The sequence below is a fragment of the Mycteria americana genome, chromosome 14 (genome assembly GCF_035582795.1).
Source record: "Mycteria americana isolate JAX WOST 10 ecotype Jacksonville Zoo and Gardens chromosome 14, USCA_MyAme_1.0, whole genome shotgun sequence".
NCBI lineage: Eukaryota > Metazoa > Chordata > Aves > Ciconiiformes > Ciconiidae > Mycteria > Mycteria americana.
In genome coordinates, this window is record NC_134378.1 from 8,765,024 (window position 1) to 8,792,419 (window position 27,396).

Below are 27,396 nucleotides of genomic sequence, written 5' to 3' on the forward strand. Positions count from 1 at the left end.
CTTAAAATATTTTGATCAATTTTAAGGCTAAACCTGAACAGATGCATAAAATCAGCAAAGGACCCAGTCCCGCAGGTGGAGTGCTCTGGCTCACCCTAAGACTCGCTGCAATGGTCATACCCTAAAAAACTGCAGTACCTCTAGGGAAGATTTGTGTTCACCAGAAAATGAATGTTGGGATCTCTCTGTAAGAGGGCTTTGTGTCCCTGCTGATCCACAGCTACTGACCTCTAAACCTGCTGCAAACAGGCCTGAAGTTCCTGCTACAGTCACAATGCAGCCGTGATGCATTTCTATCATTTTTGGAAGGAAACCCTTGACAGTCTGTAGGAAGAAAAAACCCAGAACTTAATTTATTTGCAAATAGGCCTATTAAACTGGTAAATCTGAATACATCTCCCTGTTGGGCCTCTTCTGCTGAAACTCAGCTGGGTCATTCACAGTCTTCATTTGTTTCTAGTCTTAGCTGCAGGCTAGAAAAATTCTGGCTCCACATCTAAACTATGGCAGTTTTTCTTACTGCCCTTTAATTCATTCTGTGAATTTTGTGTTTGGAATTTTTCATATTCCAAAAGACTAGTGTGTAATATTTGGCAAATGCTCACAAAGATTTTTTTCAATACCCTGTCAGTGTGCTAACTGTTTTGATTATCATAGTACTCCAGTGAAGTTACTGACCCAACAGTACAAAGAGATCTTTTCATGGCTTTATTGATGCATACCTTTTTTTAAAAATTCTTTGACAAAATTTTATGCTGGAAAATTACAATCTGTATTAGAAATTTCCTGAGTATTGGAGGCATCTTGTGCTGGGTTTTCAGTTTAGTCTATTATGTCAGGAAGTCAGAGACTGCATCCCAATTAAAGTTTGGATTTCTTCATACTCAGTTCTGATTTAAAAAAAACCCTGAACATAACAATGTAGCACTTGGATGCTGGCATGTGAAATATTTAATCATCCCATGAGATTAACAAGGTCTTGTTTAGCAATTCAGAAGCACTTCTTTCATCAAGTTTCCCCTTTCTTGGGCACTAGAGAAAAGAAATGATTCTGTGCTAGCACTCAGTGTTGGCATTTGGAGGAAGCTGAAAACGCTTCCCTGTGAAGGCTGGCATGTAATACAAAAGCATTCTTCAGAAGTTGTGGTACTGTTAAAAAAGTGCATGTGACTAACTGCCTTTAACCTTTTACCTTCGCTTTGGCCACTATTGTAAGGTCAGACAGAGTAACTGCTCCTGCATGACTCATACAAGAACAAACACAGGGACACAAGACTGGAGAGGCCCGGCCCAGCCTGCAGCTGCAGCCCCCGTGCAAGAAAAGTGCGTAGCTGTCCAGTGGGAGATGTGTGTCATGCAAGCAAAAGTCCTGCTAACTGGCTGTGAAGCAAAGCTTTCCTGGGCTGGCTGCTCTGGCCAGCAATGCCCCACAGAAGAGGTCCCTCTGCAAGTGAAAACAAGGAGAACTGGGACTTGAGTATGTTCTGACTTTTGCCGCCTCTTGAGGAACTTCCTCAGTTCAAGGAGTCTTGCTGCAATGAGCCCTGACTGAGTTGAAGAATTCATCTAGCTAGAGATTTTCAACATTGTTCTGCCAAGGAGAATAAAACCCACTAAAATAAAATAAATTCAATACTAAACTCTGCTGCAGCTGTTTAACATCCCAGACCTTCCCATTTTTCCTTCCTTGCCAAGCTAGGCAACACAAATCACATTTAGTTCCTTTCACGTTGTACATGTAACATGGGTTTGCAGCGTAACAAGATTAGTTTTCCCTGTAATCCTCTTAAAATGTCCTTCCTTTGATTGTCTTTTCATCTTTTGGTGTTCTGGAACTTGGATTAATGGGATTGAGATTTATTCCACAAGTCCTGTTTGATAAGCTGCTTTCAAGAATTAGTTGCCTACAAACACATTTAATTTGGAAAAAGCATTTTAATGGTAGCTGAATTATGCAGTGTTATTCCAAACATCCTATAAGGCCTATATATGTACTTGCAGTATGTATGTCTGTAGATACTACTAGACAAGGAGGTGAATAAAACAAGATAGGCTTACTCGTTTCAGAGTGTCTAAAATATCTCATGTGGCTTCTCTAGGCAGATTTGCAGAGCCTTGGCTGTATGTTTGCAAACTAGCTGACAAATTGACCACGTGCCTTTTCTTGTTCTCATCACATTTCAAGCCCCATCCTTGACCTATCCCCTCCATTGGTCCCACAGGATGTATTCACCTTGCAATCAGCTTGGGCTGGTCCCCTTGTCACTGAATCCCTGTTTAGTTAGTAGAAGCTCGATACCAAAGTAACAGCTGGTTTGCTGAAGCACTGATGTGACAAGTCACACAATGCTACACTTCATACAACTCCGAGCAAGTGACTGAACAGCTCTACCTGGTGCCTTGGCATAACCAGTGTGTACTTTACAAATAGAAAAACCCGAAGCATGGAGCAATTACATGATTTTGAGCTAGTCTAGACCAGAGCTACTTATTGCAGACCTCGGGATTGTTCAACTCCAGTGTTTAGCCCAAAAGACCACCCTGCCGATGTAAAACTAGCGTATGGCTTTGTGCCTTCCCCTGCCTGTCCCCCTGCCTCTTTAACTTTGACTCCATTTCAACCCCATCTCTTTAGTTGGTCTTATTCTAGTGACAAAAGTTCCTACCTTCCCCAGGACGTGCTGGGAGGGGGAGTCATGGCTGCAGCACATTTCTGAATCATACAGTGGCACCTCCTGCTATACAGTGACCACTGGTGAGGGATGAAACGCAGTGCTTGGCTGACCTTTCTGAACATGAATAAATGCACGCACTCCATGTGAGTGCAGGACACTGAAAATACCTTCAATGTGTATTCAAGGATGTCATATGTCAAGTCTCCACTACATATGGGTGACTGGATTCACACCCCATTTCCAAGGTGAATTTATAGCTATAAAATCACTGCACACAGCAATGCTCGGGTTACATGCCAGGCTGTTCTCATTCAAGACACATCCTTTGCTCTCTATTCCTTCCTCATGTTACTCAGTGGCAAACTATTTAATGTGGCATATTTTGCCCGTCTATGGCCGCCAAAAAGCAAAAGAACTGCTGCTGTGATGTGTTCCCCAAACTGCAGTATGCATCCCCTCGCTGACACAAACCTGAGCTGAAACCCAGCCGCACATCAGCAAGGAGCCTGAGCTGGGAGAAACACGGCGGTGCAAGCAGGTAGTCCTTGAATTAGCTGTTTGGGAGCTCCTGCTCTGGATTAAGGCTGGATGTTGCCACTTGCCTTTGGACAAGTCACTAAACATCTCTGAACCCGCTTTTTTCTTTCTAAGAAGAAAAGAGAAAATTAAACTTCCACAAAGCCATACTCGCCCATCCCGGCACACGTTACACGTATCGATGCCCCAAGCCCGGGCACACGCAGCGCTTGCCCGGTTTCAATCTCCGGGCCTCCCCTGCAGTGTGACATACCGCCTGTACCGACACCCACACCGGGACCCAAGGCTGCCCCGCGGTGCCGGAGCCGGCCGGGAGGCCTGCAGCCGCCGGCCCACGGGCACGCCGCGGGGCCCACCTCCGAGCGCGGGGACGGGCGAACCGGCTACACGCACCCGCCGCGCCCGCCTTCACCCGTCTCCTCACGTGAAGCCCGGGCACAACGGCGGCCCTGGGGCGGGCTGCAGGCACTGAAGGCGCGCACCGCCATGCGGTGAACGGGGCCAGGGAGCAGCGGCGCGGCCGAGCGCGCCCAGCGCCCCGTCCTGCCCTCCACCACGAAATGGCGGCCCCGGCCGCCCTCGCTGCCGGGCGCACCTCACGCCACCTGCACCGGCTCCAAAGCCGCCGGAGCGGGGAGCGGAAAACCCAACCCATCGCCTCCCCTACGATCGGGGACCCCTCCGCGGGGAGAGGAAAGCAGGGCGGAGGGCGGCTCCCGCGAGCAGGCCGAGCTGCGCCGCCCGACATGGCGCCGGCGCCCGCCCTCCCGCCTCAGCGCGGGCGGGGCCGGGGCGGGCCCCGCGGCCCCTATAAAGCGCCTCGCGGGCGCCCCATCGGCCTCTTGCTCCGGCGTGGCTGAGGTGGGTGCGCGTCTTCGGCTGGGCTCCGGCGTGGTCGGGGGGCTGGTGGGTCTGGGATTTCCCCCGCTGCCCCTTCCTGGTGGCCCTCCCTGCCTGAGCGGGCTTCTGGCGGCCGCTGGTGTCGCCTCCTTGCCCGCCCGCTGAGGGAGCGGCTGGGCCCGCGTGGGCTGGCGGCATGGCCGCCTCTTCTCTGTTCAGCCTCGGGGGCCTCGTCCCCAAGTGCTCTTCTCCGGGCTGCTGCGGTGTTTCCTGATGAGCGGCCGCCCTTCCTGGGAAGGTCTTCCGTGAGCTCACCCGGGCCCGCCGGGGGAGGCGGGAACGTGGCGCAGCCGCCGCGGGTGCGCAGCCTTGGGGCAGCCGGGGACTCGCTGGTGGAGGTGATGACAATTTTTTCCCCGTCAGAGCGACAGTGTTGATTCCTCACTGCTCAAGCCAGGTCATGTCTGATGCACCAGCGGGAAGCGCCGCTGTGTCCCGTGCCCTTGCGGCCCCGGTGCTGACTGTTCCTTTGGCTTTATTCGCAGGGCGCTGCAAAGGCCGAGAGTGCGGGGCCTCTGGGAGACCCGGTGCGGCAGGGTCAGGCGTGCGATGAGGGCAGTTGCCTGGTTTGCTCTGCCATGCCTGAGCCTCTGGCCGTTGGGAATGGTAAGTCCTTAATGTAACTGTTCCTCACTGGTTTAAAAATACACATATATATAATTTATTTTTCAAAAGCGGTACTGAGTTGCTTCTGTAGTGCTTTGCCAGGTTGGTCTCCCTGGAGACTTGACAGATGTGTGGGTTTGACCGCTAGCCTAGACACTGTGGAGCTGACAACAGAGAGGGTTTCCTCCTGCAGAAGCCTTGCAGCCAGGCCCTTTGTGCCTTGTCTCACTCCCGTTGCGTGCAAGGCAGCAGGGCGAGAAATCTGCAGCCTAGGAAGGGCGGTGGGTTTACAGCTCCGAGCCTCTGGCAGGTGCCCCGTGGCCGGAGGGCTGGGGACCAGGCCACGCTGGAGACACGGGGGTGCTCTTCTGCAGGCCCAGCGTGGGGCAGAGCTGGCCTGGCTGCGGTGGGCCCTTGGAGGAGGGGTTGGTTCCGGAGTTTTCCTGCCCTGCTCCTTGCTGGTAGGTGTGCGGTAGCGTTCACAGCATGGGCCACGTGGTGTTCGTGGCCTGGGGTCTGGCGACTGCATGGCATTTACTGCTGAGTGTGCGACCCCTTGCCTTCGCCTTGGGAAGGTGGAAGCCTCGCATGGCCATAAAGGCCGGGCCTGCAAAAGTGCATAACCTGTTATCTGCCTGCCTCCTCTTTTTCTATGCTTTGCTGTCTTGTGCTCTGCTGCGGAAGCCTATACATCAGTGTTTTTTCTCTGGACTCCTGCAGTATTTCTCCTGTCCCATGTGCCAGTTGAGCATGCCAACCAGCCAGCTCTTTTTGGGGAAGGATTTGTGTGAATTCACTCATTGCTCGTGGGTCTGCCGGGGGAGGTGGGAGTGTGGCACAGCTGCTGTGGGTGTGCAGCCCCCTAACTCCTGGGGACTTGCTGGTGTAAGTGATGACTGAATTTTTTCCCCATCAGAGCGACAGTGTTGATTTCTCACTGCTCAAGCCAGATCATGTCTGATGCACCAGCAGGAAAGTGCTGCTGTGTCCCACACCCTGGCAGGGCCTGGTGCTAACTGTTCCCTTTGGCTTTACTCGTAGGATGCTGCAACGGGGATGTTGAGCCTCTGGGAAACCTGATGTGATGGCTGTAGTGGCAGCGATGAATTGTGTGATGAGGGCAGTTGCCTGGTTTGCTCCACCATGCCTGAACTTCTAGCAAGTAAGAATGGTAAGTCCTTAAAGTAACTGATCACTGGTTTAAATTAAATAAAAAAAGGGGCGGGGGGGAAATGCCTTTCTGCAAGGGATTTGCTTCCAAAAGTCTTTGTCCCTGGAGACTTGACTGATGTGTAAATTTGAGCATTAGCCTAGATATTGTAGAGGTGAAAACACAAGAGGTTTTCCTCATGTATAAGCATTGCAAAAAAGTCCTTTGCCTCATGTTGCTCCTATTCCAGCATGTCCAAAGTGGCAGGTGTGGCTAGTGAACAGGAACCAGCAGGGCAAAGAATCTGTAAGCCCCACCAGTGCAGGCTGAGCTGGAGCAGGATGGTGGTTTACAGCTCTGTCCTGTTTGTTTCCCTGTGATGCATTGTGTTCAGAGAGCTCATTTTAAGGGCACCCTGCATGGAGACATGGAGGTGATCTGCTGCTCTGAGCAGCTGCCCCAGTAAGGGACAGGAACCATCCTGGCTGAAGTGTGTCCCTTTGGAAGAGAGGTGCTGTTGAGTCTCTTCTGCCCTGCCCCTTGCTGGCCAATTGAGGGAGTGTGAGGGGATTGCAGATATTCAGTGTTCAGTGGTGGCCATATGTGTGCATGGCTTTGCCACTTCCTCTGCCATTAGTTCACTCAGTCCCTGCGGGTCTGCTGGGGGAGGTGGGAGTGTGGCACAGCTGCTGTGGGTGTGCAGCCCCCTAACTCCTGGGGACTTGCTGGTGTAAGTGATGACTGAATTTTTTCCCCATCAGAGCGACAGTGTTGATTTCTCACTGCTCAAGCCAGATCATGTCTGATGCACCAGCAGGGAAGTACTGCTGTGTCCCACACCCTGGCAAGGCCTGGTGCTAACTGTTCCCTTTGGCTTTACTCGTAGGATGCTGCAAAGGGGATGTTGAGCCTCTTGAAGACTGGATGTGATGGCTGTATGTAGCTGGTAGTGATGAACTGTGTGATGATGGCAGTTGCTGGGTTTACTCCACCGTATGTGTTCCCACCTCTGGCAGGGGAGAGTGGTAAGTCTTTGATCTCCCTATGTTCACTGGTTTAAATAAAAAAAACAAAAGGGAAAAAACACTTTTCTGCAATGCTTTGACAGGTTTGTGTCCCTGGAGATTTGATGGATGTGTAGACTTGAGCACTGCAGCAGGGGCCCTTTTAAGTGTTGGACCTGAGTATCAACACCTGTTGAAATACTGAAGTTTTCCTTTTACCATCTTCCCTGCAGGGATTAATACCTTGTCAGTTGTTATGGGCATCAAGATTTTTCAAATGTAATTGGTTGCCTTTTAATGTTGAGCTGAAGAGCATCTGTCATGATGACTTCAGACTTTTTTCCCCACCAGGTTGGCAATGCTCATGCAAACTTCTGTTTTAGCTGGGTTGACTGATTCCACAGATGCAAGATGATACTTCAGTTCCTCATGTGGCTGTATGTTGAGGCTACATGTCCTTGCACCTCTGTTGCAGGGAAACTACATGGATGCTGCATGCTTTGAGGGTGGGCAGCACTGGAGGGTGCTGTCTGCACATATATTAACGCTGATTGTATAACACTATCTGACATGTGTAAAAAGACTTGAGGATCAAAGGTGAAAGAAGTATTGCTTTCAAAAGATCTCAAGTAAATGGCAGAGAGCTCTGACAGGTTTCAATTTAACCTTAAGGCCATAAGCATAGCTTTTTTTATTTTTGACCCATTTAAGCAGTGTTAAAATGAGATGCTTCTTACAGAGTTGGGGAGCTTTTGGTTTTGATCTTTCTTTTTTGTTGTTCCCCTCCGCCCTGAATGGGAGGTTCTCAATGCCTTGGAGAAATGTGGATTAAAGTCAGCTTCCAGCAATGTGTCTATTTGCAGGAAAGGGATTGCTTTTGGTGATCTTCTATAAAAATACAAAGAAAAACAACAATGTGACATCTTCTGAAAACTTGGCTGTTTGATTAGGATTTCACTAATGCTCTAGAAAAAGTGCTTAATGGTACTTTACTTCATTGGATAAACAGCTGTTGTCACTGGCTTCATTCATTTACAGCCTTGTGTTGCTGTTCAGGTGCCTGTTGTGCAGCTATTGTATCTCCAAGGAGGCTGAAGTCTCCTTGGTAGCCTATATCTATGAAGAGCATAAATGTGACTTTTCTATATGGCACTCTTGAATTTAAAAGGAGTATGAGTGGTCTGTGTCAGATGGTGAAGCTGGTAGAGCTGACCAAATATGTTACTCTGGCACTCTCTGCTCAGTCAGCTCCCCCAGGCTTTTATCAAGTACTACTATAAAAGCTCCCACAATGCAGTTTTAAGAGTGCATCCTATTTGGAGTGCCTGGCAGTGAAGAAGTTTTTGCTGTTTGCAGAGCAGCCCTCACTGTCTAATAGCTTTTGGGGAGGATTTGAAAGCTTTATATTTGCTGTTTGCAGTAGAGTGGACTGACAAAATGTTGGCTGTTTTCTTGACAGGTTGAGATTTGTCAGAAGCTGTCCTGGGACCTGCTGTGACGTCAGTGTACTAGCAGAAAGCTGTCTTCTGCTAATGTCCCTCTCCATGCTGCTGCCTGTGATCCCTTGTCCAAGCTACAGCATTTGCATTGCACTGCAACAGCTCTGGTCTTTTCTCAGCAAGAGTGATAAATTGGTGTCCTGCCAACTTAGAGATGGAGGGTGTTATATTTTTCTTTCCCTTGGTATGAGGCATTTAACTGTAATGGATTGTGGAACTTGCTGCATGTTTAATGTAATTGGATGTGTTTGTCTGCAAGGGCTGCATTTGGCACCTGACAGCTAAGGTTATCCTACCACAATCATTAAAAGTAAGGAAGCCTCTACTTAGTCAGCAGTTGTCAAGTATGGGAGGATGGCCTTCTGTGTAAGGAGAGGCTTGGCTCTTCCCCCATCATCCAGAAAGCTTTAGTAATGTATCATTGGCAGCCTGTAAAGTGGGGAAGGGGCATCTTGGATGCTGCAATGCAGTGTGTGTTTGTACTGTTTAGAGCCTATTTTCAATAAAATCTGAGTACTGGGTGAGTTCAGTTGGTGATTGAAATTCTCTTTATACACCTTCAACAGCCAATTTCTGGATCTCCTAATTGTTTTTGGGAGTTGGATGGCAATGGGGCTTCTGTGTAGTGATTGCTTACATTGAGCTGCCTGCTGCCTCAAGCTGGAAAGGGATGTGATCTCAAGGCAGTAATACCTTCACACACCCTGAAGTAAAAGTGCTTAGCTGAGACTTGTGGCTACTGCTGTACTGCAGGAAACGGCACTAGGGCACAGTTGTCTATGTAACAGCTGGGTGCTAAAGGTTGATGACAGGTCTGTCTTCTGGGCCAAAGGGAGAGGTGTAGTCTGCACTTTGCCTCTGTCAGAACAAGGGCTCTCCCTCAGCTTCTCCCTTAGATCCTGTGTGGGGAGCAGCTGGTGTAGAACATAATTCAGTGGGGATTTTAGCTGGCCTGGTAAAAGGTGTAGATTAGCATGTTCCCAGGTAAGTCACTGTGGCTCTGCAAAGTCTTCCATAGATGAGTCTTAGAGAAAAGTGATAGCAGTCTGGGAAGGAAGGGAAGCTGATGTCAGCTTCTGTGAGGATTTGCAGTGTGTTCAGCTAGCAGGAATGACTGTGCTTCTAGCTAGAGAGACTTGGTGACAGATGTTCATTCAGATCCTGCAGCCTTCCCCTGGATGCTGTTTGGCAAAATTCCAGCTTTGCAGAGCAGGATAATTAAATATGGATTGCACATGTGCTGGAGTAGGGAACCACTAAACTAGAGGAAGCTAAAGGCTTTCCTAATACCAGAGAAAGGTAGTCAAGAGCCCTGGGATGTATTGCTTCCTGTACCTCTGTTGTGGTTTAACCCCGTGGTTTGACTGGCAACTAAGCCCCACACAGCTGCTCACTCATTCCCCCCTGGTGGGATGGGGGAGAGAATCGGAAGGGTGAAAGTGAGAAAACTCATGGGCTGAGATGACGACAGTTTAATAGGTAAAGCAAAAGCTGTGCATGCAAGCAAAACAAGGAATTCATTCACTGCTTCCCATCAGCAGGCCAGGTGTTCAGCCATCTCCAGGAAAGCAGGACTCCATCATGTGTAAGTGACTTGGGAAGGCAAACACCATAACTCTGAACATCTGTCTCTTCCTTCCTCTTCACCCAGCTCTATATACTGAGCATGATGCCATATGATATGGGATAGCCCTTTGGTCAGTTGGGGTCAGCTGTCCCAGCTGTGTCCCCTCCTAGCTTCTTGTGCACCTGGCAGAGCATGGGAAGCTGAAAAGTCCTTGATTTAGTGTAAGCTCTACTTAGCAACAGCTAAAACATCTCTATTATCAGTGCTGTTTTCTGCACAAATCCAAAACGTAGCCCCATGCTAGCTACTGTAAAGAAAATTAACTCTAGCCTAGCCAAAACTAGCACAACCTCTGACTTTCACATCCCAGATCAATTGACTCTACACAGCTGGCCTGAGGTGAAAAGGGTAAAAAAAAATCATCTGTGTCAGTGTACCTGTGCTGTGTGATGTCTGCCCTCTCGTAGGGGGGTTGAATGGTGGCGAGTGTTCTGCGTGGAGGGAGACGGTGTGCTCCATCTGCTGTGCCCATTAGCCTGGCAGTCAGGAGTGGTATCTGCATGATGCACAGTGAAACAGGCCTTGGCAGATGTCTCATGCAGGTCCTGGTCTGGTAGCATTTGTACTCCCCACTGGCAATGCAAATGAAGTAAATAGCCCCTTCAGAGCAAGCTGATGTGAAGAATTGGGATATGTATTAACCTGCAGTGTCTCAGCAGGCTCAGATTCAAACCCCAGGCCTAATGATGGCAGTAGCTATTCCCAATGTGCTGCTGTTGGGATGTAGTGCAGCAGCATGTACGTGCATTAGGGATGGGGTTAGAAACCAATCGCCCTGCAGCCTTATTAGGTTCCTGAGGAGCAGGGCCACCTGGCAGCTGTTGAAGGTTCCTGTGTTGCTGGTTCTGAGCCTGTGGGAGTCTGTAACTGATGGGTTATACACGCTAAATACCGAGGGGCTGCTGCCTGAAGGCAGCTGGGTGCTTGTGTGCAGCGGCTGCAGTGTGCTGGCTAGCCCTACGGTGACAATTCAGCTTGAAGTAGCTGAAGGGCAAAAGTGAGGCAGGGTAACAGGCTGAGGAAATGTTTAAGGAATTATTTCCTGCAGCATTTGAAGTATTGCTGTGTTACTTTTACTGCCTGATAGCAACAGCCTAATTAATACTCTAATGGATTGGAAGTTATTTACAGCAACTACAAGTTTAGAGGGTATTTCTGCTACTTAAAAGCATAAATAACCCTTTCAGTGGATATCGGAGAGGATTTGGTATCTGAGCTGATAGTGACCTTTGGCATGTATGTTTAGTAGGAAACAGCAATGATGGAAAATTAGCTATTAATCAGCATTTAAAGCAGTCTTCCATTAAACTGGGTAGAGATTTTTCTCATTCAATTAATGTAAGCAGCATAATCTCTTGAAACAACATATTGATGAGGGATCAGAACTGCTGCTAATATCATTACTTTCATAATCTAATGAGCATGCCTACCAGCAAGCATACTTTAGGGAGTAGAGTGTGTGCTGGTGGTCCAGTGGGAACTGAGGACAGATGTAGCTGGAACATGTTTTATTACCTCTCCAAGAAAAGTTGCTCAGGTCAGGATTCAAGCACTGTTGCTATTGCATATATGCATAGGGATGGAAGACAAAACTGTCTGAAGATAACTGATCCACTGTAGGCAACCTGTCCATGCTCTCTAGTCTGGATGCAGGGGCTAGTTAGATGGAGGAACTGAACTGCATGCGATGACCTGAGCCTGGTGATCTCCTCTGCCTGGACCTGCCAGCTGTAGGGGGTGCTGTGTGCATGCGTTGCCCAGAGCTTAGCAAGGGCCAGATGGGGCTTCTGCATCAAACTGTCCATTTGTTTGAGTGGTTCTGTGTGTACATAGTCAGGATGCTTTCACCTTGTCACTATAGCAGCGTGCTGTAATGAACCTCTGGACCAGTGGTCATTAGATTATCTGTAAGAACAAGAAGTGTGACAAAGTGGAGACAAATCCTGAAAGTAACATCTGAACTTGTCAGAGGCTTTTAGAGGAGGACGACGTCTTCTGGACTGATAGGTTTTTGCTTCAAAGCTCTCATCTGCTGGAGTTTCTGATATGCCTACAAACAGCTGGGCACCTTAGGTGTGGCTTCATTTTACATCTGCCTCTATGATGTTTTTTCTGGAGCTCGTTTGGGTCTAGAGAGCATCCCTTCCATGCCTTTGCTCCAAATTCCCATGCACCAGCTCAAAAATGTGAGCATGGCTGCCTTTACCAAAAGTCTGTCTGGACAGAGTTTTAGAAAAATGAGGGTATATGGTAGGCGAGCTGGTAAACACAGGCTGTGGGTCATTTTCTTTACTACTGTAGCATCTTTTTTTCTGTTATACGGGATATTCTACCTTCTGCTGCTCTTCCAAACACCTTTGGAAAAGAAAGCTGGCTGAACTTGACTGTGGCTAGCTATGGGCTGTCAGCAATGTGGTATGCTATGAGTTCAGGCAATTTTCCTGTGAGTAACCATAAGCTATTCAAAAACTTGAGCTGCAATGGACTTCCTAGTACAACTGCATTACAGCCAAGTAATGAAGCAGGCCTCCTGGTTAATAGAGAAACCATCAAACAAACTTTATTGTCTATACCAAGCATGGAGGTAAGATCACCCCATTTGAAAATCTCTTAATATAGCCCTTTGATAAAAGTTGGGGGAGGGGGTTTAACACTGAATTTAAAGCAATTTGCAGCTCTCCTCCTCAGAGCTGTCCTTGGTATTTGTTGCCCCATTGCTTGCCTGACTTCTGCAGGCACTGGTCAACCCCTGAGCGCATCTGCTGGGTGTTTCGAATGAGGAGATGAAGGCCAGGAGGTATGATTTGGACAAAGGCTCACTTACAGCTTTTTCTCTGCACAGGGAGCTCCCTACTAGCTCTCGGAGGCTGGCAAAGGATAATCACTGCATGTCTAGAGCTCGTATTCTGCTGCTGTGAAGTGGCTGAACAAGGCAGTGGGGAAAAATACAGAATTGTCAGTTCCATCAGTTATAGCAGGAACAGACAATGCTGTATGTACTTCTGTAACTTTCTAAAACTGAAATCTGGAGTCACTCACTAGGCTGGTATGTTTAAGCAAATGTTTACTTTCCTCAGACAGCTCTGTTTCTCGGTGCCATGAGCATTTGAGAGGAAAATAGCACAGATTATTTCTCTGTCTGATGTTGCTTTTAATAGACATGTTTTCATACACAGTTGGAGGTTTAACATTTATATTCCCAAAGACCCAGGCATCTTTTTGACTGCATGGTGATTATTATATTCTTTTTAGACCCATCTGTTAAGTGGCTGCATTAGCTTATGGGATAGCACAGTCCATTTACTCATTGCTGCTTCTACTCTCTGCATTATTTCCTCTGCCTCCATTTCTGCTCAGTGATAGATGAAGTTATCTTCATCAGCTGTGTTGACAGGCTAGATGTTATCATGGACAGCAACGAAGCAAAACTTGGTTTTGTGATTGCTCTAGGAAGATCCAGATTTCGGGACACTCAGACTGCCCTACAGGCAGTAAGGGGAAGACTTTTTTTGAAGCAGAGGGTTTCCTTCTCCTACAGCATCCAGTGTTTTAAAGAGATGTTCTGCACTATAGACTTCTGTTCCTCTTCCACCCTTTTTGCCAGATCCCTTGCAGTGGTGGGGTGAAGCCAAGTGTCGTGGTTCAGCCCGAGTCTCTGTTTTGGTGCTGTGGGAACTGCTGGTTTGTGTTACAGCACCTAGGGTTCCCAGGCACTTCCCCATCCAAGTGTTGGGCACAGGGTGCAGATGGGGCTGAGGCCCTTTGGCACTGCACTGGCTGTCTTCTGACAGCCTTCATCTTGCAGAAAACTGCAGTTTATGTCTGTATGCTCCCTGCTGTGACTTTTTCTTGCTCAGACCACCTGGCTGATGCTCAGGTTCAGCTCACTGTGTAGCGGGAGGACTGCTGCACTCTCAACAGGGTGAATGGAGAGGGGACGGTGAAAGCTCTGGCTTTCTGCTGAGGTTCCCAGCACACACCACCAAAATCTCCCCTTTGCCCTGTGATACCTACCAGAGACTGGTGCTAAAGCCTTCTAGATTGTTCCACAGTAAATTAAACTCTGGAGAAAAGTGCTGGAGATGGTTCTCTTCATGATACAGAAACAGATACTCTGGGGTCTAAAGAAATTCTCTTCACCTGTTTCTCTGCTCAGTGCCAACATGAGGCTAGCAAGGACTGAGTGTAGCTCCTGCCACAGGCCTTCCAGTGACTGAAATGGGCTCAAGTCTTTTATTACATGGATGGGAAACATCTGGCAGCTTGCAGGTAGTAACAAAGTTGTCTTGGTGATGGGTAAAAATATTCTTTGTGCTAGACCATATTCATAGTGTAAATTGAAGCAATTCCATTATATTCCCTAAGACTGATTTGGGATCATGGAAACAGGTTCAGGACCATTTCTGTCTGTGTTACCTGAGAATCTGCCTGATTTCTTTAGTGTTATATTTAGAAAAATGTCCGCTGGATAGTCTGCACTTCACTGTGCCTGTCACTTGCTCTGTTCAGTTTTGAATGCTGAATGCTGGCTGGGTCACCTTGAAGTCTTCCCTCTAGTGCTGAGAATAGGGTTGACTTCCTTAGTCTTTTCTGAAAGCCAATATTAAAGCCAGAGGCTGTCCTCATTTCTCTTCTTTGCACAGACTCCCTCGGGTTCATGTAACCTTCCTCAGTGAGGATGTCCAGTGCCAGAGAGAATTCAGGAGATGTGGTCTGAGTATTAACGGCACGAAGAAGCAAGGCACATTTTCTTTCTCGGACAGGGTGGAAGGTGTCCCTCCAGCAGGATGAGGAGGCTCAGCTGGTGCATGAGGGTGGTAGGTAAGCAGATGCAGCCCCACACGGTGCTGCTTGCCCAGATGGATTCCCTGAAGCCCGTTCCTGAAAGCCGCTTTCTGAAGGTGGGGTGGTATGTCAGCACCCAGGGGCTGGCCCAGAGTAGTACACACATGCTTTCTGCTCCACACATGCTCGCGTTTCCCGCTGTGGGTGGCCACAATGTCTTCAACAGCCTACTGCTTCTGGTTCAGGGCTGCTCTTTAATTGAAAGGGTGAGGCTTGTGCTTTTGATCCTCCCACGGATACTGGAATGCTTGCACATCGGTCCAGGATAGAGCCTGGCCTGTAGGCAGCAGCTAACTTCTGGATACCATTTCCCAGTAAGAAGAAATACTAAGCTCTACCTCTGCCCTTGTTTAGCAGCTTGGAGCATGTGCACTTCCTTTGTGCTGCACAACTGCAGCAATGGTAGTCATTGCCTTACCCCTACCAATTTTCCCAAATCCAGCTGAAGAATTTAATGGCCTGCTGATGAAGAAAGATGGTTGCTATCTCATGCAAGTGGTTGCAAACCATCTGCAGGCTCGTGAGAGTGTTGCTGTAATTGTTACACTGGCTTAGTCCCCATTCATGCTTGCAAGAATTTTGTCTACCAAAAAGAGATAAAAACTTATTTTTTCTGTGAGATAAAGCACTCACAGGGGAAGGTCTGTCTTGAGAGTGAATCCATTTTTCAGTGGATGTGGATCAGGCCCTTGACACCAGCAGTTCAAATCAGACTTTTCCTTTGAGTATTCACTGTCACTTTTTTAAAGCAGGATATTTGTAGGTGCAATTTTCTTGGAAATCTACAGAAGAGGACTGGAAGCGTCTGAGAAGTTTTGTCAGTCAGCAATTTATGTTGCTGTGGAAACGCCTTAGTAGGGCTTAGGAAAACTGGAGAAAAAAGGTGGTTTCCAAAGGTGCTAACAGCAATGTGCATCTCTTGTTGGTTCCTAGCGTACCTAAACCTGTACATTGGGCACATGGTTCACAACAGCTGCTGTTGCATCATGAGGGTGATGTATATTTTGTGCTGCTGGTCATGATTTCCCTCTGTAAACCCTCTCTGTCACTATGACGCATACACATACTGGCTGCCAGTCTTTCCTATGATCCTGGATGATATGCTGCGTACCAAAGTGGTGTTGAAGTCTTCGTGAGTGAGGTAGCTGGCTGTAAAGGCAAGTAGCAACATCAGTGGGGGCGAGAGGGATGCTGACAAGGTCTCACATCTCAAAATGAGTTACAGTGACCTGGTGAATGAATTTTCATGCAAACTTGGCTTTTGTTCCTAGCAAGGCTGACCAGGTAGACCTGCTGTTACATAGCCCTTTGGCAAGTGGAAGGCTTGGTGAGGAGGGGTCAACTTCTGAGTCATCTTGTTAGCTTATATAGCAGATACAAGTCTGCTCCTTGCTGGTCGTTTCCTGACTTTTTTTTCTCTGCTGCTCTGGAGAAAAGTACTTGCAGGAATAGAGCAGAGCAGGGGGAAGCACAGATGGATTTCCTCAGTGACAGAAATCAGAATCAGGGCTGTGTGTGACTGCCAGACTTGTAGCACAAATGCTGGGTGCAGAGTTCACCATGCTACATGGACTGGGCATGGCGGGCACAAAGGATGTCACAGCCTGTTGCCTGACAGATGTGATGCAGCCTTCTCCTTCCAAGCGGCAAGGGAATGCCTCTTACTCTGTGTTGCAGGCCTCTGGAAGTTGCATGGGTGCATTCTCCCTTTTTCCTTTTTTTCTTTTTTAAACAAAGATGGAAAAGTCACAGTCTCCATTGAGCTGTCTTCTCCCTGTCTGAATTGTGACAGGGAATCTGACAAAGGCACTTATCCATGGATGAACCTAACGATTTTCCCTCACACTGAAAAGGAAAGCTCACCCATACGCAGGTGTTGTCAGAAATTCCTGCTCTCTGATGACGGGAGTCTGTCTATCTATCACAGCTTTGTTGTTCCCCCAACTGTGGCTCAGGAGCTGGGACGAGGGAGATACAAAGCCGCATGAGAGGTTTGCAAGGCTAACAGAAGACAGGAGCTCTCAGGCCGTCAGGAATGCATCACTGGGTTCAGCCACAGGTGACAGGCTTGTTGGTGAGTTGTGGTTTCCTGTAGGTTTGCTTGATCCTTAGGCCTATATAGGATCCCTGAGAGATGGTGGGGTTAGCTCTGTAGAGAGAATTGTAGCGATGGAAGTGTTAGGAGGATCTCACAGGGTTTCTTCATCTTCATTTCCCTCATACGGGGAGCAAAGACCTCAGGAGCTGGAACAGCATGAAACACCCCATGTCCTATGAGCTCTGTATGTGTGTGCATGGTGCTCTGGCTCTTGGCTTCTGGAGCTGTAACTCATCCAAGTTGCTCTCACAGTTAGTTGTGAGGTGGGGCCTCTTATCTAAAGCAGATCAGTTGGCTGTGTAACTTTTCTTGTAGAAGCAAAAATTGGTTTTGGTCCCTTTGGACCATGTTGAAAAGGACTGTGTACCGCTGGACTGTGTAGTCCTGGTAAGAGATGTCACTTGGGTCAGCTCCTGTGTTTTTATGCTAACGTGGTCCAGATTTATGCTGGTATAATGGTGAGAAAGACCCTAAATGGAAACTGCGTAAGAGGGGTTCTCTCTAGGAACCTCAGCAGCTGTGTAAACCTCTGGATTAGAGGAGGGCTAAGAAAAATTTTCTTTATTACAATAGTGAATCTGGCCCCTTAGTAATAGCCTTATAATCTTCATGTCGTCTTATTGAGAGACCTGTTATTATCAGAGCACTGTGCATGTGGAGGTGGAAAGATCTCATGGGGTGAACTTTTGCTTTGTTTTTGCCTTCAAGGTGGTGGTTAAATAAGCAGCAGTTACACAATTTTCCCATAGCTGAGCTTTTTGTACCTAAGTCAAGACAGTGTTTGTAGGTAGGGGGTTGGTTTCATGCTGAATGTTGATAATATGTTTTACTGGGCAAATATAATTCCTGGGGGGGGAGGGGGGGTCCTGTGGTGGCCTCTTCTGTCTCAGCCTAGTTCACTGGGGGGACAAATAAGCTGTAGCCCTCAGTCTGATCTGTAACACCTCATGCTTTCAGTTCTTTTCAATTTTTGGTGTCCAAAGCAGTGAGTCCATTGGAAAAGGGAACGTGTAGTCTGGATGTGAGTCCTATAACTGATGTACTGATATATAGATAGATAGATATACTATAACTGACATGAAGAAGCAAAACTGAGCCTCAGACAACTCCCATCTAACAGACTGACCATGTAGGCCAAATATTCCCTGCTGAAAGATGTCATCTATTGTACATCTAACATGCATTGTCAGTCTATTTGCTGTTGCATGGACAACCAAGTTATTGAACACAAACATACACATGGAAACTGGTAATAGCTCAAGTGATCACGTCCCTATACTCGGCACTGGTGAGGCCACACCTCGAATACTGTGTTCAGTTTTGGGCCCCTCACTACAAGAGACACATTGAGGGGCTGGAGCATGTCCAGAGAAGGGCAACCAAGCTGGTGAAGGGTCTGGAGCACAAGGCTGATGGGGAGCAGCTGAGGGATCTGGGGTTGTTTAGCCTGGAGAAAAGGAGGCTGAGGGGAGACCTTATTGCTCTCTACAACTACCTGAAAGGAGGTTGTAGCCAGGTGCGGGTCGGTCTCTTCTCCCAAGTAACTAGCAATAGGATGAGAGGAAATGGCCTCAAGTTGCATCAGGAGAGGTTTAGATTGGATATTAGGAAAAATTTCTTTACTGAAAGAGGGGTCAAGCATTGGAACAGGCTGCACAGAGAGGTGGTGGAGTCACCATCCCTGGAGGAGTTCAAAAAACGTGTAGACGTGGCACTTTGGGACACGGTTTAGTAGGCATGGAGGTGTTGGGTTGACGGTTGGACTCGATGATCCTAGAGGTCTTTTCCAAACTTAATGATTCTATGTGTCTAAGTAAATTAGGTATTTGATTGTCCATGTATTTCTGCATGAACAGTGAGCACATAGCACACAAGTGAAAGACCTACCAGGAAAGGGTGTGTGTAAGGGTGATTTTGAGGTTGGCCAGGAAGTAGTTGAAGCCAATTGCATGCGTATGTGTGTCTAAGTATCTATGATTGACCTGCTTGTTGAAAGTGTTCCTTCTGTGTTGATGGAGATCTGAGATACAGATAGGGAAACAAAAGAATGCAATTCATTTCCAAAAATATATTCCAGATTCATTGACTGGAATGTCAGTGAATGAACCCTGAATGCCAGAAGAAGATGTTGCACTGACATCCAAGGAGACTAAGGCTTCATCAGGCTCTTTGTCACAAGGGTATATGGAGGCAGAAGGAGCCATGCAGTTGTTATGAACTGAGTTGAAGTCACCAATTCAGTTCATCAGGGCTGACAGAAACTCGGATTTTTTGCCATAAATATGGATTCCTCAGTGTCTTGGCCACAGCCATTAAAATCACTGTGCCCAGCCCCTTCAGTGAGGGGATGGCATGTGAGCAATGTCCAGTGGCTACAAGCTGGCTGCATGGATGGGGCCAGGCATTGAAAAAGTCTTTGTGGATCATTTTTCATCCATCTCCTTTTCCAAAGCACTGAATATCACTGTGGGTTCAAGACATGATTATCAACATGAATTTCACACGTGGAATTTTCCTCATGACTTAGATTTGTGGTGCTTGTTAGCTGCTTTTGTGGTTCCCTTTCCTTGGGCGATGTTGAATACTATTAAGCATTATTTTCATTATCTACAGAGATACAAAAGGAATATTCAGTGATACTATTAAGATGATTAGGGCTAATAATGCCAATTTCTTGGACTCATTAGGAATGTTATTAAAAGTCCCTTCAGAATGTCATTATTTAAAGTCTAGTGACCTCTTCTGTCATCCAGATGTCTACACCTGACTGTTTTCTTCAAGGCTGTGAGTCAGACAGTGTTGATAGCAATGCTATGCTGCAGATGGAACAGAAATGTACAGCACTTCTATTAATTTTTGAAACGACTTGGTGAGGTCACATAGGTCCATGGAAATGTAGTTTTGGGAAAAGAAACCAAAAAAGCTCTTAACTTGTTTCTCTGTGATGTGTTAGGATAAAATCCTGGTCCAGCTACTGAACAAGAGCTGCGAGGTCTGTAGGCAGCTCTGGTCATTCAGCAAAATGCATTCCTTTACCAGCCATAGCACAACTGATCTTGTCAAAAATTGCTAGTGATCTCCACACCGTAGAAAATATGTAGGGACTCGTGGCCCGCATCCTGAAGGCAATAGACTAAAAGGCAGATCCTACCAGAAGACCCGGAGAGTGGACTTGGTAGTCTGCCTGTGTAAACTTGTTGTGAGGTCCCAGGGCAAAACCAGTTCAGAAAACACAGAACAAGGACATAACTCATTCTCTCAAAACTTAATATCCTCTGCTTGTATCCCTGTTAAAACTTCCATGGTGACTAATTGTCATTTTCCTCAACAAAAGAATGCACCTTCTGATATAAGAATAACAGGAAACTCCTGTTTTCGTGCAACTATCCTTACTGATAAGAAATAAAGGACTTCCACACTGCAGTCTTCTGAACATGCTGTCTAGAAACATCTCCATCTCCTGAACTGTTTTAGATCAAACTTTTTCTACCCCGTATCTTTCCACAAGCCACTACGGGGTCTTTAATGTGCTACTTCCTACAGTTACTATAAGAAAAATATAGCAAGTTTCTTAGCAATGAAAACTAAATTCCATTGGAAATACCCTGGTGGAGTTTTACAGCTTATTTATACAAAACACACTTTAATAGCAAAGGGAAAAAAATTTTTTCCTCACACACTTAATTTCTTTATCTTGTTGTTTACAAGACTTTTCTTCATGTTGTAATTTTCCATTTTTCATGGATCTGAGTAGGAGCCTGGGCACTGAAAAGAGGAATGTGCTTTGAGGAGGTAAATTAAGTTTCTCCTAGAGTTCTGTAATTCAAACCTGGGTATAGCTGAAATAGTGTTGAAATAGTAAAAAAGTTAATTTCTAGAGGAGAGGAAAAAAAATCAGTGCACCTTATTCCAAGTAAAATAAAGCAAAATCTTTTTCTCTTTACATTTATTAAATTGCCAAGTACAGAGTGCCCTGTGCCTTGGTTTTGCCCAAGGAACTTGAATGCTTGACTGGTCAATGCCTTCCCATGCCCGTGACAGTTTCTGCTCTCATTTAAGAAAATAAATGTGACCGTTTCTGTCACGTAAATTGTATCAATTGAATAAAACTGTTAAATAGGTGAGGTAGCGTTACAGGTTCTGTTTACTTTCATCGCTGTTATTACTGCATGCTGCTTCCTAGTTGCACTCAGAAATGCAAGTCACAAAAAGGACCCTCTGTGCTGAGAGTTGACTTTTGTGAGTTTGGGTCAATGCTTTGGTTTTTAGCTCTATGTTGCATCATATTTCTGTGCTGCTTGTTAATGTTCTGTGAAGTGTTTCGCTATCACCTGCGGAGACTGAATTTGTGCAGATGGGTGGCCTTGAATCTCTTGCGGAAATATATTCATTGTAGATAAGGCCTCTGGTTTCATCACCTAAGTAGTACCCTATTGCAAATAAACATCTGCATCTTTGTAGATTCGCTGTAACTTTATTAATTTACAAGGGTCAATTTACTACCTTTTTCCTGTTAAAAAACGGGGAAATGGGTATACTTCAAGAGGCAATGTGGCTCCAAAGCTGAGGAGAGGCCCAGAAACCAGGACTCATTTGTTCTGGGTCTAGTCCTACAAATGCTTGGTCAAGTGAAAAGACCCAGTGATGACAGGGAACTGCCGGCACAAATGAGGCCTGTTTGGTAGATAGGACCCAGCAGGATCAGGCTTTGCTTACAACATTGAAACAATAATTTCCATGCCAGTTGGTAGGCAGATTGCACCAGATGTGTCTGACTCATTGCATCCATGAGATGCAATGCACTCAAATTATCTCTGGCAGGCAGAGGCATGGATCAGACCAGGAGTCTTTCCCTTTGTGGACCTCGGGAACTCTGCACAGCAGAGATTAAACTGGGCTCTGTTCTCTGACCTCTGGCGTCTTGACAATTTGACATGTATAAAACAAAGTCAGTGTGACTGTGTGATACAGGCAGCACCTGGACCGCAAAGATCCAGACAGTGTAATCAGAAATCAGTTGCTTTTTCTGTTAATGTAGTTACCAGTGTCAGCTAAAAGCTTGGCTAATGCTGGCAATACTCGACCTGTTTTCCAACTGGGCAATTTAAATTTCTGAAACGTACATTAGTACTAGACCAATTGTCTTTCAAATTTCGCCTATCTTAGCCAAGCCATACTAATGCGTGTTCAGTTTATGAGAGAGATGTATTTAAAGCCAAGGTTTCTTAGGATGTGCAATCAACTGGCAACTTAAAAACAGGACCAGTTATAGTAAGTATATCTGCTTTCTTCTGCAGCTTGTATAGCTCATTACAGAGCCTGGTTAATCAGAACACTTACGTCTGTGTGCAGTGTAATATTTCAAGTACCATATTTAAGCATGCTCTTGAATTTAGAGAGACATCTCAGTGTTCTGTTTAAGCAGCGTCTATATCGCTTTAGGATTTGCTTTCCATTTGCTTTGCTTTTCTTCCTAACATCTGCGGAGAGATTTAGCAGAGTGAAAAATGCATGGCCTGGATGATAACTGCATTGAAGAAACTGTACTGAAGACTGTTCCCAACTGTTCCTGTGTTGTACAGGGTCCCAGGGGACAAATTGTGCCGTGTCACCCTGGAGCCTGATGCTGCAACTTGCATATGACCCATTTGCAATTGCTGACTCATAAAACAGCTCAACTGACTTGACAATTCAGTAAATAAATAAATGGGGTTTTCTTTAGCTGTGGGTGGATTCATTTATCTTAAGTCTTATGCTGCATGGAAGGAAAATATCCTTTTTTTCCATTGTCTCTCTTAGGAAGACCATTGTAAAAAAACCTTTGATGTTTCTCTTAGATTTATCAGTTACAAAAATGAAGATGTTTTAGGTATTTCATCTTAATCTTATAAATAGCCACTTGTGAAAAAATAAAGGGGCCTGGATTCTGGCCTATCCCAAGTTGCAACTGTTGTCTTGTGACTAAAGAGAAGGAGAAATGGTGGCTTGGAGTCCCAGGCTCTTATGCTGAGAACACATTAGCCAAAGTGATCAACTTATGTGAGACAGGATGGTCTGATGGTGACTGGGAAGACTGATCTTGTGGCGTGTGAACTGGGCTGCTGTTTGTGGGGTATGTGTGCGCTTCTTGTTTCTTCTGTCGCACCTCATGTACCCTTGGAAATTCCGCATAGGAAGGGAATAAAATGGTCTGAAGACAAAAAGCTTCATCTTCTAGTTGAGCCACAGTTCTTTGGAGTGAGGAAAGACCTGCTGGGAGAAGTCCCTGACCGTTTTATACATATGCCTGTTGATGTCTTCCATCCTTTAACACCAGCAGCAAAATCCCACGAGCTGTATAAGCAGGAGGCACTGAGCTGCAGTCCGGGTCAGTGAAGGGAGGGAAGGCTGCTGCCGCCTGCCGCTCCTGGAGCCATCTCACAGCATGGCGTGGGCTGCAGGAGAAGCATTGCTGGAGGAGGATGCAAAGGTGCAAGGGCTGAAGGAGGAAGCAGTTGTCTGTGGAGGCAGCTGGTGAACGCATGAGAATGGAGCTAGCTTGGGAGGAATCTGAAAAGTGAGGCACTGCTTTTGATTTAATGTGGGAGAAGGTCATGTAGCTTGCAGAATTGATAGAAGATTTTAGGCATTGAGTTCCTTCTGCTAGAGAGTGTGCCTTGTCATGGGGTTATTCTGGATTTAAAAGATTCCCAGTAATGCTTTGTGGAGTCAGGTGTCACCCTGGGCCTTCACAGACTTGGGGGAAAATTTCAGGTTCGACTTGAATGCAAACCTGTTCAAGGCTTTCCTTCTGCTTAGGGGAAGGAATATGGCTTACCTTGTTCATAGGGTCACCTCTCATGGCTCAGACTCTCACAAATAGTTCCTTTATTTTCTCTTAGAAAAAGAAAAAGAAAACTGGTCCGAACACTGGAAGTACCAAGCTCAGAAAAGTTGGCTGGTTTCCTTTTCTTTTCCCCGGGAAAGCAAAAGACCCACAGAGAAAACCACTAAAAGCTTTTTATTAAAATATTTAACTTTCCTATTTTCCAAATAAGACTTCTGGCTACTTTGAACTTTCTCCAGCTTTCATTAAAGATAATAGCTTTTTAACGACAATGAGTTGGCTTCCTTTATGCCCTGGGGCGAGTCATAGCCCCGCTCTCTATGGAGAGGCAGTATGTGATGGGGTTGTGTAGTGGCTTTTGGCAGAAGAGAGGAGAAGAAGGCTAGTACCCGTGTTCTCTGTGCCTATGGCCACATCTGAATGAGAGGAGCGGGACTTTCCTACTTCTCTTCTAGCCTGACTTCCCCCCATGGTCTTATAATGCAGTGTTATATATGAGAGAGGAAAAGGCAGAAGAACCAGATCACACTTCCCGTGTGTTGGAGTCTGCTGGAGACACTAGCTCTGCCGTGATGAGATGAAGCCTTTATCAAGGGCGAATGCATTTGGGGTTTAAATTCAATTTGTGCTCAGCCATAATTGCTCTGCCATGGTGTGGATTCTCTCAGCAGTTCCATGAGAGTCTTGGGGACAAAATGGTGAGCCAAAAAACTGCAGATGCTTTGGACCTAGCTCTGTGGGGTCCAAATACAGTGGGGCTCTGGAGAAGACTGCTGCCCTCTGCTAGTGCCCTCTATACACTCTGTCTGGGAAGCTGATGTGGTTCTCCTCTTTGCAGCCAGCTGAGGATGAGTTTTATAAGGGTGGCAAAGGCACATCTGAAGAGGTGTGTGGCAGCTGCTGGTCTCCTGAGCACATGCAGAAAAGTCCAGATCTAACAAGATGGGATTTTTTTTCTGGATAAGACGCTTTTTGGTCCCTGGGTCAATAGCCCAGTTCAGGTGTGCTGGCCAAAACCCCCTTCAGGCCTAATGAGATCCCATCCCTTTGTCAGAGTATAGGACTGTTCCTGAGTGGGCTTTGTTTGCAGGTGGGGTTTAGGACTATTTGGTTCAATGTTCTTCTCTACTTTGGCAAAAGACAGAATCTCAAATACGTGGGCTCGTAATCTGATTTTTCTTCAGATTTTCTTCAGGAAAATCTCTGAATCTTGCTTGGTATCAACTCTTCTCCCATGTCTGTGTGTGCTAAAAACTAGCAGATGTGTACAGAAGGGGAATGCTGTTTAAAGGTCTTTTCACTTCTTTTCTGAGATCTCAAAGGACATTGCGAAGAAGAGAATCGCGGTGCACAGTTTGAAACTCCTCCAAGTAAAGCAGTGTTAGGATCCCTGCAGATGTGTTCTTTGCTTACTGGTCTTGGTAAAAGAAAATTCCACCTGAATCTTTTCTCAAATAAGCCTCTTTTAAGACTCAGTGCTTAGTCTTCCTCTCTCTCCTGACCCCCCCAACACTTTTTTAATTACGGGTTTCTGCACAGGGTGCCTGGGGGAAGCAGGCAGACAGGCGTTTTAAGAAAGCAGGAGCAGGTGTGAAAGCAAATCAGCCAGCTCCTCTAGTTCTTACTATTATTATTTTGAGTTTGTCAAAAGAAAGAAAAAAACTTAATTCTTGCATTAGGATATTTTCACATATGAGACTCTATTCTTTTTCTCAGCACTAAGAGCTTGTTATTTGCCTGTGTGAATTTGTCTTCATCTTGGCCCTAAGTGCATGAATTCTTACTGTGAGCAGGGTGTATGGGAAAGCAAGACCACATCCACAGCAGTGATTTCTTTTGTTGTCAAGGGTTAGCTAACCTAAAGAAGGACTCGAGAGAGGAAGGACCTGCGAGGTGAGTGAGTGAGGAATTGTATGTTAGAAACGCAACTATGGTAGAGAGCTCAGTGGAGGAGCCGCTGAGGCAGAGTCTGGGATGGTGGCAGCTCTCCCCAACTCAAACCGCCAGCCAGGCAGCCTCTCCTGCCAGGGTGGTTCTTTCAGCCTGTAGGAGAGATGATTAAGGGACAATTAAATGGAGATCTATAAAATCCCAAGTGGCCTTGAGAAAGTAAATGAGAATTCATTGTTCCCTGTCTCTTCCAATACAAGAACTAGGGATTCAAATTAAATTAGCTGATGGTAGGTTCAAAGCAACTTCATGCCCTGTGTAGCATGGCATACTGCTATGAGAGACTGTGGATGCTGAAAGTTTACATGGGCTCAAAATGAGATGGGAGAGAATTTGTGTAAGACACTGACTAAGGCATAGGCACTACCTATTAGAAAATCCTGGAGGTGAAATTACCAGAAGTTTGAGACCATTCCGGGGAAATAAGTCTATACATTCAACCTATCTTATATTCCCTCCTGGGCATCTGCTATTAGCCACTATTGAAGACAGATACTGGGGGAGATAGGACTTTGTTTTGACCCAATGCAGCTTTTCTAGTGGATTAATAAATGCTCAGCTTTTTATCAGCAGCAGTCTGAGCTCAAATCCCAGTTTCTGCTCTCTGCTCTGGTATGGTTAGATCATCTCTGAGAAGGAGTAAGAGGACACTAGCTTGTGCAAAGGATGTCTTTGACCTGTCTTAGGAAAGAGCTGTGTGCACTGACCTCGTTTGTTGAGAGCTGGGGCTGGCAGGACTAGGACAGCAGCATCCTCAGGGCTAGGATGGGATGAAGGGCTGAGATGCTTCAGAGATTTCCTACTGCCAGGGCATGGGGAAGGGAGTTAAACACTTGAACAAACAGTAAAACCTCAGGTGAATGGCTTCGGTGGAATAGCCAGGCAGGGTAAATCCTCAGAGACAGCCAGGTGTTTCTTGCACATGTTCCCTGCTTTTCCTGAGCTGGAGGCTTTTTTTCATATCTGCCACACAGAGCGAAGGATCTGGGATGGGAAAACATTCAGCAAACTACAGAATCAAATAAGTGCCGTGAACACAAAACCACAGCAGTTGCTTTGGCCTTGGCGTGAGGCCAGCTTGCCCCTATTCTGCCTGATCAGTCAGGCAGAAGCATAATGGACAGTTTGAAAGGGAGAGTTAGTTAAGAATAGCGTGGGGCAGTTCAGTCTCTGTTTGGATTCACGTTGGTGGTCCTCTCCTCTGCTGCACTTTGTCTCCAGTTCAAGCAGGCAGGGCGTAAGAGCAAATGCTGCTGCTCAGCCAGAGCAGCCTGAGCGGAATAAGAGGAAATGTAGAGCTTGTGTCTGAATATAAATACTGTTGAAAATGAAACAGCCTGTTTCAGAGGATGCTGAAGCATCATTTCATGAAGGGGGATATCCCCAGAAATGGGGTGATGGGATAGGAAGAAAAGGGTTGGAAGTTTTTTACATAATTACAAGTTGGGAGCTCAGCTTCCAAAGGCTGGACGGGTGATGAGAGTTGGCATCCAGTTTTGATTCGTGCAATTGCTATCTGTGGTTAGAGCAAAGTCCCTGATTATCAACTATCCCAAAAGGTCTCAGCCTCTTGCTGGGTTTCCTGGTTTTGGAGTTTTGCTGCTTCTATCGGGTTAGTTGTAGGAAGCTTGATCATTTGCCCCAGCTTTTCTTTTAAAACATTGAAGTTTCTGAGGGTT

The 27,396-nt window shown here is 46.4% G+C and overlaps 1 long non-coding RNA gene and 3 other non-coding genes across 4 annotated transcripts; all 4 read left to right on the forward strand.

Moving 5' to 3' along the window:
* The first annotated feature begins 4,356 nt into the window (after positions 1-4,356).
* Positions 4,357-8,895, forward strand: LOC142417128 (uncharacterized). Its single transcript, XR_012777898.1, has 3 exons — positions 4,357-4,718; positions 6,755-6,893; positions 8,332-8,895. It is a non-coding gene; the product is annotated as an uncharacterized LOC142417128 (long non-coding RNA).
* LOC142417193 (small nucleolar SNORD12/SNORD106) lies at positions 4,441-4,529 on the forward strand. The gene has a single exon (XR_012777920.1). It is a non-coding gene; the product is annotated as a small nucleolar SNORD12/SNORD106 (small nucleolar RNA).
* LOC142417191 (small nucleolar SNORD12/SNORD106) lies at positions 5,598-5,688 on the forward strand. Its single transcript, XR_012777918.1, has one exon. It is a non-coding gene; the product is annotated as a small nucleolar SNORD12/SNORD106 (small nucleolar RNA).
* LOC142417192 (small nucleolar SNORD12/SNORD106) lies at positions 6,593-6,683 on the forward strand. The gene has a single exon (XR_012777919.1). It is a non-coding gene; the product is annotated as a small nucleolar SNORD12/SNORD106 (small nucleolar RNA).
* Positions 8,896-27,396: the final 18,501 nt, after the last annotated feature.